General features: G+C 39.1%; 3 non-coding genes across 3 annotated transcripts; 1 reads left to right on the plus strand and 2 right to left on the minus strand.

Moving 5' to 3' along the window:
* Positions 1–705: 705 nt before the first annotated feature.
* On the minus strand, positions 706–779 carry TRNAN-GUU (transfer RNA asparagine (anticodon GUU)). Its single transcript has one exon. It is a non-coding gene; the product is annotated as a tRNA-Asn (tRNA).
* Positions 780–14,715: 13,936 nt separating this feature from the next.
* Positions 14,716–14,788, minus strand: TRNAN-GUU (transfer RNA asparagine (anticodon GUU)). Its single transcript has one exon. It is a non-coding gene; the product is annotated as a tRNA-Asn (tRNA).
* A 1,669-nt stretch (positions 14,789–16,457) lies between these two features.
* TRNAV-AAC (transfer RNA valine (anticodon AAC)) lies at positions 16,458–16,530 on the plus strand. Its single transcript has one exon. It is a non-coding gene; the product is annotated as a tRNA-Val (tRNA).
* Positions 16,531–16,891: the final 361 nt, after the last annotated feature.

Raw genomic sequence — 16,891 nt, forward strand, 5'->3', positions numbered from 1 at the left:
TACACAACTGGAACTCTTGTTTATGTATGGCCCAGTGGTAGAGGGAAAAAAGTGAATATTACAATGGCAACTCTCCTCTTATCAAATGCCACACTATAATGATAAAATGTACTGGGATATTGAGTATTGTATGACCTACCAGTGGTGGAGGTACGAAACCAGCAACTCTCGGGAGTAGAAACTGAAAAAAATGTCCAAATAAGAGTGAAGAAACAATACCCGTAGTTTAGAGAAAGACAAGTGGACATGATTTCAGAATCAGAATAAAAATTCATTGGCCTGATTTCTATGGACTTAGGTGTCAAGTAGATATCAAGAGCTGTAGTCTGCCTGATGAGGTTTAGAATGATCCTCTAGAATGTTCTTAACATCACATAATGTGTGCATCCTGTACACATTTGCATGTACATAGTGAACATCTGGAGTGGTCATAAGGTATCTTGAATGTGTGACTTCTGCGTTTGCCTTTCAAGGGTTCTTCTTAACCTCCGGTGTGATCTTATGATGTAGCATGGGGCTCTACCTTTATTAAGGTTTCCAGTGAACTTCACGGAAGCTAGTAAGGATGAATTACATATGACGCAGATAACTGTTGGAGGTTTACAGTTAGTTATTTTTGAGATTACATACAGTTTTTGATTAACTCGTGTGCCTGTTTAAAACTGAAGTTTCTTGTAAGTTCTGGAGTAGTCTCACATAAAGACTCGCCCCCGGGTGGGCTCGAACCACCAACCTCTCGGTTAACAGCCGAACGCGCTAACCTATTGTGCCACGGAGGCCTGAAAATATCACATCTTATGGCTGACTTGGAGACGAGTGCTTGTGGCACTGACTGTTTTAGATAACATATAGGACTTATGTGTAGCTGGAGAGGATATAGTGTTCGTATTCAAAGCCAAGTTTAGACAAGGACTTCTGTTGCTCTTGAGGATTACTCCTTGTGGAAATACACACAACATATTGGAATTTCATCTGATCAACCGGGATGATTATCATTACATTATTCCTGTTTGGCAGTCACGTAATGACGCAGACCATCTCTTACCTTCTCATCCATAGTTCATGACAATGTTCCGTCTGTAGCTGGGATATTTCCAGGTTTCCTTGGCAAAAGAGATTAGTGAGTTAGGATGTTCACCGAAGGGTTGGTGATTCGAGCTTATCCAGGAACGACCCTTGATTATAAGAACGTTTGCCAGGAACCTCAACATCTCACCACAGACCGTACCACTCGGAAATCTAATGCGTCACTAGGCAATCTAGTGTTTCACATGATTACTGTGTGGCCGATGACATCTCAACGATGAGCAGTTGTGATATCTGGTTCTTTCTCTACACCGCTAGACTTTGAAACCCTTTGCCTATCATTTCTTTCCTAAAAGCTACGATCTGACGACTTCTTTACAACGATAGTATGTGAAACTCATTACCTTCCCACATATTTCCTAACAACTGTGACCTGTACCTATAGTAAGAAGTAAGTTATCTACTTCATTTAAAATTATTATTCTTCCTCTTCTCTCTAAAGCTTTTATAAGTCCTTGAAGACCTTTTCATGTTCTATGAGCTGCCATTGATGAGGTCTTTTGCTCACAACTGAAGCCTTCCATTTGAAAAATAATAATTATGTTAATGACATATAGAAAATTATGAAACAAATCACACTACTCTCTCCACATTAAGAACTCTCTAGAGGCCTATCAGAGTTCACCAGGCAGAAAAACCTTACGTAAAACATCCTTCTTCTGAACCATTCCATAGGTTCACTGGAAGCATCCAGGAATTCTAGGAGATAAAAAACTTGACACATTAGGTAATCCCGAGGTTTCACCGGTAGAAGATAAAGGCAAAGGAAAAGTGAAATCAGTCTGGAGGTTCACTATTTTCTTCAACAACAGATCCTGGAATTACATGACAAACATAATGAACACCCCGCAGGTCATCTGGAAATCCTGAGAAGTAGATATAGGAGACATGGAAAAACCTTCATCATACAAGCTTTCTATCAGTCAGACATACCAAGTCTCCTACAATTGTCGGAAACTTCACTCAGTCAGCTAAGGTTTTCTGCCCTTCTAACAAGGTGACGTAAATCTCCCTTAGTGTGACCTTCAGGGCTAAAAACGCGAACACCGATGCTTTCGTCGGTATAATTGATTTTGTGGATATACTGATATTGTTTGAAGAAGAACATGATTTATCTTTTGTTCAGCATCTATGTAATTTCAAATTTCTAACAAAACTTTTATTAAATTCTGATGATGAATTTAGCGTCATTTACAAATATGAATTGGCATAAATGCGTGAGGCCCATCCAGCTAGGCTGGTGTTCGTGGTATTGTACGGCGACTGTTATCACACTTATATTTTGGTGATTTCTGCCTATTGCCTGTTTGTTTTCTCTCATTAGTAAGTATATCTATATATCTTCTATACAACACAATAAATAAACAGTAGATCATGTTCCAATGTTTCTGGAAATTTGTCTTGTATCGGAAACAATCATTGAATTTGGCGGAAGGTGGTCGCACAATCTTCATGTAAAATTTTCCACTTTCAGGATCTCCAATTTGTAATCTGTAATCAGTTTACTACAAACATTAATATCAATTACTGGAGTTGAATATCAAACTTTAAGATCATTGCAGTGGTTGACTCCTAGGAGCCTCCACCTGTAGATACAGGAATGAAACAAAACATTCTGAAATTTTTCTCAGACACTGGGACAGACAACTCCAATGGTTAATAAGAGGCTACTGGAAACAGGTACATCAGTCTACCACAAACGATCCCAGAGGTTGACAGGAAACCTTCAAAAGTTATGGGAGTCACATCAAATTTATCCACAAAAACTTTTATCGGGCATAAGGGTCTCATCTAATTTACCCTCAACAGCGTTTTTGAGTTCTACTGGAAACCTTTATTCAGTTATAGGAGTAACACAAACATACCCTTAAAAGCTTTTGCGAGTTTTATTGACAATGTTCAGAAGGAACAGGATTCATAGCTACTTTATCTGCAGCAGCTTCCCTAAAGTTTAATGGAAACCTCCAGTAGGTTCACCACATATGATTTATCCTCAGCAGCTTAGCTGAGGTCCAATTAAAACCTTCATCGGGTTGAACAATTACAACTAATTCAAACTCGAACAGCCTCCTTAAGGCTCATTGGAAACCCCCAGCTGGGATAGCAGTGAAACGTAACTTGTTTTCAACACCTTCACTGAGGTGTGCTGGAAACCTCTAATCAAACTTAATTCATGATCAACAGTGTTCTTTGTAAGCCTGCAGCAGGTAAAGCAGTGGGAACTAATTTATACTCAAGAGCTTCCCTCAGGTGAAGTGGAAACCTCGTGCAGGTGTAGGAGGTACACTGGATTGATCCTATTCATTTTCAGCAGGTTCCTTGTGGGCGACAGGAAACTCCAGCAGATTTGAATATTTGAAGGTTTTAAGATTGCTTTAAACCTGATGACGAAATGTACGAACTTTTATGATCACATCATAAGAACATATCTGTAGTTTACCAGACCGTTTAAAAGCAGAGACAAGAGTCATGCAACTATGTCAACTTTTGGTTACGCCAGAGGCTTACTACATACAAGTAAAGAATTAATGGATACACACTACAAGAGTATGCTAATTGTATTCCAGAAGTTCATTCTAAACTTCATCATACAGACGACGGCGCCTTATATCTACCGAACGGAAGTCAGTCTACAGTAATACAGCTTTATAAGAAGTAAACTAATTGCCTCTTTTATTACTTTCTCGTTTTTCTTTAACTAATTCTTTGTCTTTGTAGTCATACTATATATTTCATTTAAGTCATAGCCTCGATGAGAACTTTTCTCTAGAAGTGAATATTTCTTTTCGAAAATAAAGTGATATTGATGAATAAAAAACTAATGAACTTTGCACACCACATTCTTTACATTACGAACTATCCAGAGAGCTACCAGATATCATCAGGCATCAGCATGATGCTTAGAATAATTATATACTACACCATTCTAGAAGCTCACTGAAAGCTTCAAGCAGGTCAAGGAGATAAAAGACGTGACTCCTGACGTATGTAGTAAACCACAGGTTTCAGCATCTGAAACTGAAGCCACATTAAGAAATAACTGTATAGGTTCACCATAAACCTCAGCAACATTATCCTAGAATCACATCACACAGACATAAAGAACACTCCAAAGGCACTCTGGAAATCTCAAAAAGCAATAAAAAGAGTCACGTCATAAACTTCATGTTAGACACTGTCCATTGGTCTGACATGACAAGTTTCCCACCCAATCAGCAGAGGTCATCCTCTCTCCCGTCAAGGGGCGTAGATCTATAACAATTTGACTGTTCACATTCGCATCAAACGTCGTCGACGTTGAATATATGAATAGTAACATTAATGATTAAGATTCTTCCATACATTCATAGTGGTTATGTTTATTAACAGTTTAGATATGAAGGCAGTTTATCTCTTGGTTCAGTTTATAGGGATTCATTATTCTTGAGTACATTCATAGTCAGTTATGAAGATGAATCTGGAGATATAAGAGATGGTAACAACGCATGTGAGCAGCCCACCTGGCCTAAGTCAACGTTCTGAAGTTCATGTTCCTGTACGGGGAGTTGTTACCAGATCATTGTTCTCAGATCATAAATTCCTGGTGATTTCTGCGTGTAGCGTGTGAACCGAAAGTCATACGTAAATATATTTAAACGAACAACATATGAATTATACTTAACTTGTATTAACACTGATGTTAAACAAAAGTAATCACAAAACATTTAGAGGTGAGGAGTTTTTAAGATTTACATTGTAGTATAAATCACTTTCACGAATCAAACCCCAAATATAATCTCCCATCATGTTCTCGTTACATGTTCCTTGGTAACGTTGTTCAAAGTCCAACACATCCTGGTGGAAGCGCTCGCCTTTCTCCTACGAATACGCTTTCATGTTTTCCTGGATTTTATGAAGATGAGCGTCAAGAATATGGACTTTCAGGGACGTCCAGGAGCCCATTTTGTCGTAGTTCTTCATCATAGTTTCAACCAGCTCCACATTGTTTTCGGTCTTGTGATTGCCCAGGAAACCCCGACCCACGGCGACAAAGCTATACCAAGCTGCCTTCTCCTCCCTAGTGAGCTTCTTGGGGATTTCCTTGCACTCCAGGATCTTCTTTATCTGTGGTCCGACGAAGACACCGGATTTGACCTTTGCCTCAGACAGCTTAGGGAAGAAATCTTCTAGGTACTTGAAGGCTGGAGATTCCTTATCTAGAGCAGTGACAAATTGTTTCATAAGGCCTATTATTATGAGCAATGGTGGCATCAACACCTTCTGAGGGGTCCACCAGTAGCTCCCACTTGACGTTGTTCATTCCCACAGAGAATTCCGTCCACTGTGGCCAGTCCCGTCCTCAGTAGAGCGCCGCGGTGTCCCTGGTGTCCCAAAGGCAAAGAGAGCAGGGAAACTTGGTAAAACCAACTTGGAGACCCATCAGGAATGCCACCATTTTGAAGTGTCCGATGACCTCCCAGTCGTACTCACCATAATTCGAGGCGTTCAGCAAGGTCTTGACACTGCTGTTTTCTTCTTTGAGGTGCACCTAGTAACAAGGGGAAGAAACTGGTATTTGTTCTCGTTATGGATCAGCTCGACTTTGAGGCTCCTGAAAGAGCTGTCAAATAACATAAAATTCCGCCAACCAAACGAGCATCAATTGTCTGCCTACTTTTCAGATATCTTTTTTTTTTGCATTGTTTGCAGGTGTAATGAGGTGCTTAGAATTTGTCTTGATACCCGACAGGCATGCCGAAATATGCATGGTAGGCCTCGCACATCTTAGCATATGCTGCTGCGAAATAATGTTTTAATGTTTCGCTATTGTTTTGCTAAATTGGCGGGAAACATAGCAAAATGCGTCTGCCGGATGCTTGCAGCCTCTAGATGTTATATCAGAAAATTTTACGTACTTATATGTATCCACTTAGGCGGCTAAATCTAAACTGAGGTGGTTAGCTGAAGGCTCTTTATCTATAATAATATGTATATTACTGGAAACTTCTAGAAAGTTCTATATCATTTACTTAGCAATGAATCTATCTGGAATGTTTTAAAAAATGGGTAACTTTCAATATATCACTGTCCTGATCAGAATAGAAAAATTTCAAGGAAATAGCAGCCATTTTTTATATACTTCTTTGACATAATCAATTAGAAAATTTGTTACACGGTTTTAGATCATCGGGCAGAAAGTTGTTGCTTCCAACGACCTTATTGTAGACCATTCCAGAGGCTCACTAAAAGTTTCTAGTGGGTCTCGGCAAGTGAGGTAATCCAGAGGTTCCACCAACAGAATCAGGTGTCTCACCAAATTATCCAGAGGTTCACCATAAACCTCAGCAACAGAGACAGGAATTACATTGCTATCATAAAGAGCAACCCAAATGCCCCGTTGAAGTCCCAAGGGGTAGTTATGGAAGTAATGGAACAAATTTCATCTTATAAGGTTTTCATCAGTCAGACATACCAAGTCTCCGACGATGGACGGAAAAGTCACGCAATCAGCTAAGTTCATACACTGTCCCTCCGATGGACGTACCTCTCTCACCGATTGACTTAAATCTTTCAGCAATTATAAGGCGAATTCTTTCTTATTTGGCTAAATATTGTTTTCAGAAAAACGATTAGTAACCTTCCATGTGCTCGTATTGCATATAACAACAAATTACTTAACGTGAGTGAATTTTAGTTTTTGATTCAATACATGTACATTTTCCTATTCTTAGCAACATTTTTAGTCAATTCTAAGGATGAATCTAAAAACATTTACAAATATGAATTGCAATTAACGCATGCGAGCCATTCAGGTGGCCTGAGGCAGCGTTCTGCTGGTGGTGGTATTGTACTGCAGCATGTTATCACACTCTTATATGTTGATGATTACTGCCTGTTTCTTATTCATTTCCACTTATGTGTAAGTATACAGATGAAGTCTTTATAAGACACAGTAAGAAAAGTAGATCTTGATCGACTCACTCTGTCAGTTTCTCTTATGCTGGAAAGAACCTATGAATTCAGCAGTGGTGTGTGCACGATTCATTCCACTAATTCACGTCTTTTAAGGATCTTCCAACTTGCTGTCTCATATCAGATCACTGGAAGCATCGACATCAAGAACTGGAGCTATCTAATAAACTTAATGATCATTGTAGGGATTAACAGGAGCCTCCACCAGTAGACACAAGAGTCAGGCAAAACGTTCTGCCTTTGTCTCAGACACTTGGGCAAATGACTGACTCTTCCTTCACTCCACTTGTCCACTCTGACCCTATTAACTGTAATGATGTTACCCTTGATGGATCAGGTCTAGAGATTCGTCCCTTCCTGTAATAAGAAAAATCACTCAGAAGAGCATGGTTTCGGTCTATTGATCAATGGGTTTTGGGCCCAGCACGCTTCCACTGCCATTTGATGTCATTTTACTTAAGAAAAATGATTTATGTGATATACAACTTTAAACAGTAAGTCTTTTGTGTCCGGACGAAATCCAACTGGAACCCTTGTGTATGTTTGGCTTATCGTTAGAGGGAGTGAAATGAACATTACTATGGCAGACTCTCTTCTTACCAACTGCCACAATGTAATGATAAAATATATTGTGTTGTTGAGTACTGTATGATCTTCCAGTGCCGAAGGTACGAAACCAAGTACTTCTGGGAGTTAAAATTGAAAAAGATATCCAAATGAGAGAGAGGCAAAAAAAAAAAAGAAAACAGTATCCGTAGTTAAGAGAAATACATGTGGACATACTTCCAGAAATAGAATAAATATTCAGTTCAGATTACTTTGGACTCAGGCTTCAGGTAGGCATGAAGAGCTGCATTGTGCGTGATGAGGTTTATAATGATCTGAAATGCTCTTACCGTTACATGACGTGTGTATCCTGTACCTACTTACTTGTATATTGTGAAAATCTGGTTTGGTCATAAACTAACATGAATTGTATGACTCCTGTGTCTGCCTTTTAAGGGCTTTGCTGAACGTCCGGTGTGGTCATATGATGTGGCATGAGGCTCCACCTTTGTTGAGGTTTCCTGTGGACTTCAAGGAAGCTGGTAAGGATGAATTACATATGACTTGGATAACTTTTGGAGGTTTATAGTTATCTTTTCTTGATAGCACAGAAAGGTTGTGATTATGTCCTGTGCCTGTATGAATCTGAGGTTTCTTGTAAGTTCTGGAGTTGTCTTACATAAAGTGTCGCCCCGTGTCGGCTCGAACCACCAAACTTTCGGTTAACATCCGAACGCGCTAACCTATTGTGCCACGGAGTCCTGGAAATACCTCAGCTTCAGGTAGACTTGGTGACGAGTCCTTGTGGCACTGAATGTTTTACATAATATATAGGAGTGATGTCTAACAGGAGACGGGGCAGTGCTCCTGTTCATAGCCGAGTTTGGACAGTGACATAATTGTCCCTTGAGGGTCACAGCTTGTGGAAATACACAATAGATATTGGAATTTCAACAAAGCGAAGATGATTATTATTACATTATGATGTTTCAGTCATTTGTTTTTGCAGACAATCAGTTACTTTCCTATCCACAGTTCCCTCAAATGGTTCGTCTGAAGCTGCGGTGTTTCCACACTTCCTCGGCCTAACAGGTTATTGTGTTAGGCTATTCACCGAAGGGTTGGTGATTCAAGCTCATCCAGGGACGACCCTTGATCATAAGAACATTTGTCAGGAACCTCAACATCCACACTCGGGAAACACATTATAAACCATACCAGGCAATAATCGGCAATCTAAAGCTCACATGTTTATCGTGTGGCCGTTGACATCCCAAGGGTGGGTCGTTGTGATATCTGGTTCTTTCCCTACACCGCTAGACTTTGAAACCCTTTGCCTCTCTTATCTTTCCTGACAGGTACGATCTAATCTCTTCTTTACACCGGTAGGATGTGAAACTCTTTACTTTCTCACATATTTCTCAACAACTATGACCTGTAGCTATAGTAAGAGGTAGGTTATCTACTTCATCTAAGATTATTATTCTTCTCTTCTCTCTAAAGCCTTTTATATGTATTTGAAGACTTTTTCGTATTGTTAGAGCTGCCATATATGAGGACTTCTGCTCTCGACTGAAGAATTCGTTTTGAAAATATAATCATGTTAATGATAGAAAATTGTAAAAGAAACCACACCACTCTTTCCACATTTAGAACTCTAAAGAGGTCCATCAGAGTTCACCAGGCAGAGAACAGTTACGTACAACGACCATCTTCTGAACCATTCCAGAGATTTACTGGAAGCATCCAGTAGGTGTAGGAGATGAAAGTCTTGAAACATTAGGTAGTCCAGAGGTTTCACCATTAGAAACACAAGCCAAAATAAAAAGCAGAAACTATCTAGAGGTTCACTATAATCCTCAACAACAGATTTCTGGAATTACATTACAAACATTATGAAGAACCCAGAGGCCATCTAGAAGTCCTGAGAAATGTGTATATAAAAGTCATGGAATAAACTTCATCATTCAAGGTTTCTATCAGTCAGACATACCAAGTCTCCTAAAATATGTAGAAAATTCGCTGCCAGATAAGGTTTTCCGCTTTCACAACGAGATTACGTAAATCTCCCTCATAGTGAACTCTCAACGCTAAAAGCGCGAACATCGTCGCTTTCTACGGAATAACTGTTTTTACAAATATTAGTTAAGACCCATTGTTGCACCTGTAGTGCATATATTGATATTGTTTGAACATGAATATGACTTAGCTTTTGTTCAAGATTTATGAAATTGAAATTTCTAGCAAAACTTTTAGTTAATTCTAAAAATGAATCTACGTCATTTACAAATATGAACGTTTCGTATATGAAACAATTAGTTCAAGGATTAGTGATAACTCCTCATCCACTCTGGCTGAGTTATATGCAATCCGTGAGGGTCTTCAGATTGCTATAGAGAAATGTGAAGATACGTATTTCTTTGTGGACAGTAGAAGTGCATTGAAGGCCTTGAAGAGTAAGTACCCTTGTAACTACCATGTTGTTAACATTTGTAAACGCCTGGTTATAGTACCTCAAGAGATGAAAAGTGATGTACAGTTTATATGGATTCCATCACATGTAGAGATTCATTTTAATGAAACTGATGGTGGGTTGACCAGAGAAGCCACAAAAAATATGTATATAGATATTGATACTTATAAGAGTATAGGAATAATAAAAAATGAAATGAAAAGAATAAGAGAGGGATGGGAATATGTAAGCATAAGTGTAACTGCTAAAAATAGTGAGACTCTATTATTTATATATGTTAAATAATACAACTGTAACTTATGTGGCAAACCTTACATCTGTGGACATTGTGATAATGAGACTAAGATTGGGGTATAGATATCATTGGCAGTTAAGTAGGGGGATTGGTCGATCCTGTCAACTTTGCCAATTGAGGGATGGACATACATGAGAACATCATGTATTAAGTTGTGAAAAGATTCAGCTGTACAGAAACAACGAAATTAGTAATTTAAAAAGGATAATTTTGTTGGATGATTATTAGTGATGTGACTGAAAAAAAAATTCTTGCACAGTACAAAAAACTTTGCACAATAGTTGTGACATCCTTGTATTGAGTTCAGGGGACTCAAAATGAGGTGCATTGCTTGTTTTCTTTGCACTGTACATATCACCACAAAATCTATAATATTTGTGAACGTCTTTTATTTCTAAATCCCACTAACGGTGGTAAAAAAGAGGATGGGAGTAGTATACTACACCGTCTTTTGTTGTAAATGTTTCAATAGATATTTCAGTGTGAATTTTAGTTTCCTATCTTTAAAGGGTCTCGTGAACTTCAGATGTGGTTTCTAGCAATCTTCATGGATAAATTTATTAGCCTCTTGTACCTGCTGGAGCTTCCAAAGATCTCAGGGAAGCTGCTATGGTTGAATAGGGTCAATGAAGTGTACCTCCTACACCTTCATGAGGTTTCTATGACATCTTAGGTAAAGGCCGTGGGAGAGGCCGGTACTACTACTGTCTACTCCCTTTCTTTCATTGGCAGAGTCAGGCGGAAACCCAAAGATTCGTAGCACACCATGATACCAGTGTCTGGGATACATAGATATGTTGGACTCTATCAAGATTTTACCTAAAATGATTGTACTGACAGGAGGTATCAAAGGAACTTATGTGAATAAAGTAGGTGTTTGGTGCTTGTAAGATTTTCTTCTTTTATGTCAAAAGCTCCATTCACCGACAAAGACCACTTCAAGGCCTGGCCTTATTTAGAATAAAGAGCAAATCATGAAAGGCAAAAAGAAACAAACAAGGGAAAGATATTACGAATATTGGAATAAGTGGAAAACCTATCTTTTCAAATGTGCCAAGTCATAGTTATTGGCCACACAGTAATCATGTGACGCAGCGGGTTGATGAACATTGCGTGCTCTAGCTAGTCTAGGGGGAAGGTAAACATCCAGGTGTCAGGAGCAAAGAAGAAAGTAACAATTATACAAGAGGCAAAGTGAACCAACATGGCAACGTTGGCCATGAAGGTCAAGAGAGGACGTCGCTTGGGACATTTCATTAATAGGAATGGTTTCGACTCAGCTCTGTCAAGTAAGTGTGCAGAGATAAAACCACCCTAGATGTGAGAGCAGTACTCCATACAAGGACGAATCAATCCCTTATATAAACGAAGCAACGTTTCAGAAGAAAAGAAGATTCTACGTCTAAATAAGATATTACACAATACACATGGTTTAACCGAGTACTGAGTGGTGTGGCTCATAGTGTGATTCTCATATCTAGATGTTATGGTTCATGGTAAATGTTCTTACAATCAAGGATCATCAGTTGGTGAGCTCAAATCACTAATACTTATGTTAACAACGGAATGCCTAATCTGTTGTGTTAAGGAGGTCTGGAAATACTCAAGCTTTAGTTGGACCTGTAGCTGGAACTGTGGATATAGAGGTAATTGTTGTCTGCATTATTACATAAGTGCCACACATGTTTAATGTGATGATGATAATCATCCCGATTGTCTAGTTGGAATCCCAATATCTTGTGACAATTTCTTGTGGGTAAAACCTTCAAGGACTATTTATGTCTTTGTTCAGTACTGGCTAAGAACACAAGCACTGCATCCTCTCTTCTTACACATCATTATTATTTGTTATCTAACACTGTCAACACCATAAGGATCTGTCAAAAAGTTCACCTGAAGCTGATGCATTACCTATACTACATGGCACATTTAGTTAACGCGTTCGGCTTTTAACTGAAAAGTTTGTGGTTCGAATCCACCTGGAGGCGAGTTTTTCAGTTAAGAATAATCCACAACTTAACAAGAAACTTCATCTAGCAAGTACGAAAGTCAACCATGAGGACTTTCCGAAGATTGATTGTAAAAACTCAACCCTCACCTGCTTCCCTGAAGTCTACTGGAAGCCTGAACAAGTAGCTGTAGCCTAATGACCGCATCATACGACAACTGAGGTTCACTACATTCTTTAAAATGTACATACAAGAGTCATATATCAAAGTTGAATGATGACCACTACTAAATTTTCAGTATGTAAAAGCCGCTTCAGGATACAGAAGAGTGATGGCAAAAGCATTCAAGGGGTTCATTCTAAACCTCAACATATATACAGTAAAACAGCCTCTCATACCTTCCTAATAGACCTAATCTTATAGAAGTTTTATCCAAACATTTTGATTGCGACCCTAAATACACTTCCTACACCGGGGTTGCTCGCCATATTGCATGTCACCAGGATTAATTCGACCACCCCACTGGGTTCGGTTCCTAGTTGATTTCTTTTTTCTTTTTTCTTCTCCGTATGCATTCTTTTTCTTTACTTCTTAGTAATCTCCTCTTGAAAACTGTCACCTCCATTGTTGTCGGTGGCAGATCATCTGCTTCTGAGTCGTTACTTGAAAGCTGCAGGGAGTCGTCTTTGCAATCTATTAGTGCAGCCTTTTCTTCCTTCGCCAAAATCTTCCCGTGTTTATCCCCCTCCCCCTCTTACCTTAGACATGGAGCAAAGCTTAGACAGTCGGTGAAAATCGAAACTCTTGGTGCAGATCGAAACATGTGTAACGTCTGACCAGGAAGGTGGTGTCCATGTGCTCGTAATGCATATAACGACAAATTACTTAACGTGAACGAATTTTAGTTTTTAATTCAGTATGTACAATTTCTTATTCTTAGCAACAATTCTAGTTAATTCTAAGGATGAATCTAAAAACATTTACAAATCTGAGTTGCAGTTAATGTATGTGGGCTATTTAGGCGGCCTGAGATAGTGTTCTGCCGTTCGTGGTATTGTACTGCAGCCCGTTATCACACACTTATTTCTTGATGATTTCTACCTGTTGTATATTCATTTCTACTTATGTGTAAATACATACATATCAACTAAAAGATACAGTAAGAAATTTAGACCTTATCCCACTCATTCTGTAAGTTTTCACTTATTCTGTAAACAACCATTGTATTTGGTGGTGGCGGGTGCGCGCTTCATTCCACTAAAATCACAAGTCTTTCAGGATCTTCCAACTTCCTGTCTCATACCAGATCCTTTGATGCATCGATGTCATCAAAAGCTGCAGTAGTTTAATAAACTTTATGATCATTGTAGATATGATAAGGAGCCTCCACCAGCAGACACAGGAGTCAGGGAAAACGTTCTGTCTTACTCTCAGACACCGAGGCAAATAACTGACTCTTCCTTTAATCCACTTCTCCACTCTGACCTGTTTATATTATTACCCTGGATGGGTCTAGTCTAAAGATTGGTCCCTTCGCATAATAAAAAATATACTCATAGCAGAGCATAGTCTTTGTCCATTGACGTCTGATTTATGGGCCCATCACGCTTCCACTGCGCCATTGATGTCATTTTACTGAAGAAAGATCATGTATGTAATTAACGATATCCACAGTTAAACAGTAAGTCTTGTGTGTCCGGCCAATGCACAACTGGAACTCTTGTTTATGTATGGCCCAGCGGTAGAGTGAGAGAAGTGAACATTACAATGGCTGAATCTTTTCGTACCAATGCCACACAGTAATGATAGAATGTATTGAGTTGTTGAGTATTGTGTGACCTACCAGTGGTGGAGGTACGAAACCAGCAACTCCCAGGAGTAGAAAATGAAAAAATGTCTAAATGAGAGTGAAAAAAACAATACCCGTAGTTAAGAGAGACAAGTGGACATGCTTTCAGAATCAGAATAAAAATTTGCAGGTTTGATTTCTATGGACGTAGGTGTCAAGTAGGTATAAAGAGCTGTAGTCTGCCCGATGAGGTTTAGAATGATCCTCTGGAATGTTCTTAACATCACATAATGTGTGCATCCTGCACCCATTTGACTGTACATAGTGATCATGTGGAGTGGTCATAAGGTATCTTGAATGTGTGACTCCTGTGTTTGCATTTCTACTGTTCTCCTTAACCTCTGGTGTGGTCTTATGATGTAGTGTGAGGCTCTACCTTTGTTGAGGTTTCCAGTGAACTTCATGGAAGATAATAAGGATGAATTACATTTAACACAGATTCCTTTCAGAGGTTTAGTTATTTATTATTCTTTTTCTTGAAATTACATACAGTCTGTGATTAACTCCTGTGCTTGTATGATTCTGAAGTTTCTTGTAAGTTCTGGAGTTGTCTTACATAAAGTGTCGCCCCCGGGTGGGCTCGAACCACCACCTTTCGGTTAACAGCCGAACGCGCTAACCTATTGTGCCACGGAGGCTTGAATATAACTCATCTTAAGGCAGTCTTGATGACGATTGCTTGTGGCACTGACTGTTTTACATAACATATAGGAGTCACGTGTAGCAGGAGAGGATACAGTGGTCGTGTTCAGAACCGAATTCAGACAAGGGCATATGTAGCTCTTGAGTATTACTCCTGTGGAAATACACACAAACTATTGAAATTTCAACTGAAAAACCAGGATGATTATCATTACATTATTCCTGTGTGGAAGTCATGTACTGACGCAGACTATCTCTTATCTTCCTATCCATAGTTCATGCTAATGTTCCGTCTGAGGCTTGGGTGTTTCCAGGTTACCTTGGTACAAGAGGTTAGCGCGTTAGGCTGTTCACCGAAGGGTTGGTGAATCGAACTCATCCAGGCAAGACCCTTGATTATAAGAACATCTACCAGGAACCTCTACATCCACACATGGAAATCACTCCATAAATCGTGCCTATTCATTCTCAGCGGCTTCCTTGAGGTACAATGGAAACGCCAGCAGGTACAAGAGGAACAAACACCAACACTTTCCCTTAAGATTGCTTGAAACCTCAAAATGAAGGTACTCTTATGATCACATCAGAAGACCACATCTGTAGTTTACCAGACTGTTTAAAAGCAGAGACAAGCGTCATATAACTATATCAACTTTTGGTTACGCTAGAGGTTTACTACATACATGTAAAGAAGTAATGGATACATGGTACAAGAGTATGCTAAGTGCATTCCAGAGATTCATTCTAAACCTCATCATCCAGACTACAGCGCCTTATACCTACCTAACAGAAGTCAGTCTATAGGAATACAGCTTATAAATTCTAAATGCTGTTTTAAATACCAAGCTAATTTTCTCGCCAAACTTATGCTATTCTTTCTAACTTTTATCGACATCACTTCGGTTTCTACTCCTAGGAGCTGTCTATTTTCGTATCTCCTCCACTTGTATGCCATGCAGTACTCAACAAGCCACAACATTACATGATTACAATGTGCCTATTGCTATGAAGAAAGTCGGCCATTGATATGTCCTCATCTTTCCCTCCATCGTTAAGTCACATATACACAAGGGTTCTGGTCTAGTTTCGTCCCGACACACCAGACTTCATGTTAACAGGAACTTAACGTTAGTCATATGGATTGATTTCTTCACCTTAATCATACGGAGACATATACTTCAGTAATTACTCTGAGATACATGCTTTAGCTATAACCCTGAAACATCTACTTTAGTCGTCAAAGTATAACATATGCTTCAGATATACATCAGTAATAAAGCCGAGTAATACACTTCAGTAACAACACTAAAACGTCTCTCTGAAAAATAACAATCAACCATCTGTTCAGTAATGAAACTGAAACATATGGTTCAGTAATGAGACCTGAAGAAAGCTGCTTCGGTTTTGATCCACAGAAATGAGCTTCAAAAGTGACATTAAAGCATTTGCTTCAGTAATGACATTGAAACATGATTTTGTAGTAATACTGAAACTTTTCTTTCCTTAATGAAGATGAGACATTTGATAGCGAACTGACAGTGAAAAATCTGCTTCGGCTGTGACATGTGCTTAGATGATAACATTGAAACATATATCTCAGTAATGACAATATGACATCTGCTTCAGTGATGGAAATGAAACTTCTGTTTCGTTAAAGTTAATACAGTTTCCGTAGTGTAGTGGTTATCACGTGTGCTTAACACGCACAAGGTCCCCGGTTCGATCCCGGGCGGAAACAGAAAACTTTTGAGGGTTTCATCACATTTCCTTGTGTGGGAAGTTGGTGATGTAAAGAGTTGTTTCATCAATTGATATTACTGCTATTGGAATCAGTTAACTGAATCTATTTTAGATAAGAGAACAGCATTATGAGTTGTATACTACCAGTTCACTTTCTTATCAGTAAAGATAAACAGTCACTAGAGTTGGGCCAACACTTCTCCAGTCAGTACTTGTATTACCATTGGTTATACCATTGGTCCATATAACCAGGTACTGCATCAGAGTGGCGCAGTGGAAGCGTGCTGTGCCCATAACCAAGAGGTTGGTGGATCGATACCAAGCTTTGCTACCAGTGTTCTCTGACCACAGGAAGGAAC

Source organism: Panulirus ornatus, chromosome 9, assembly GCF_036320965.1.
Source record: "Panulirus ornatus isolate Po-2019 chromosome 9, ASM3632096v1, whole genome shotgun sequence".
Lineage (NCBI taxonomy): Eukaryota > Metazoa > Arthropoda > Malacostraca > Decapoda > Palinuridae > Panulirus > Panulirus ornatus.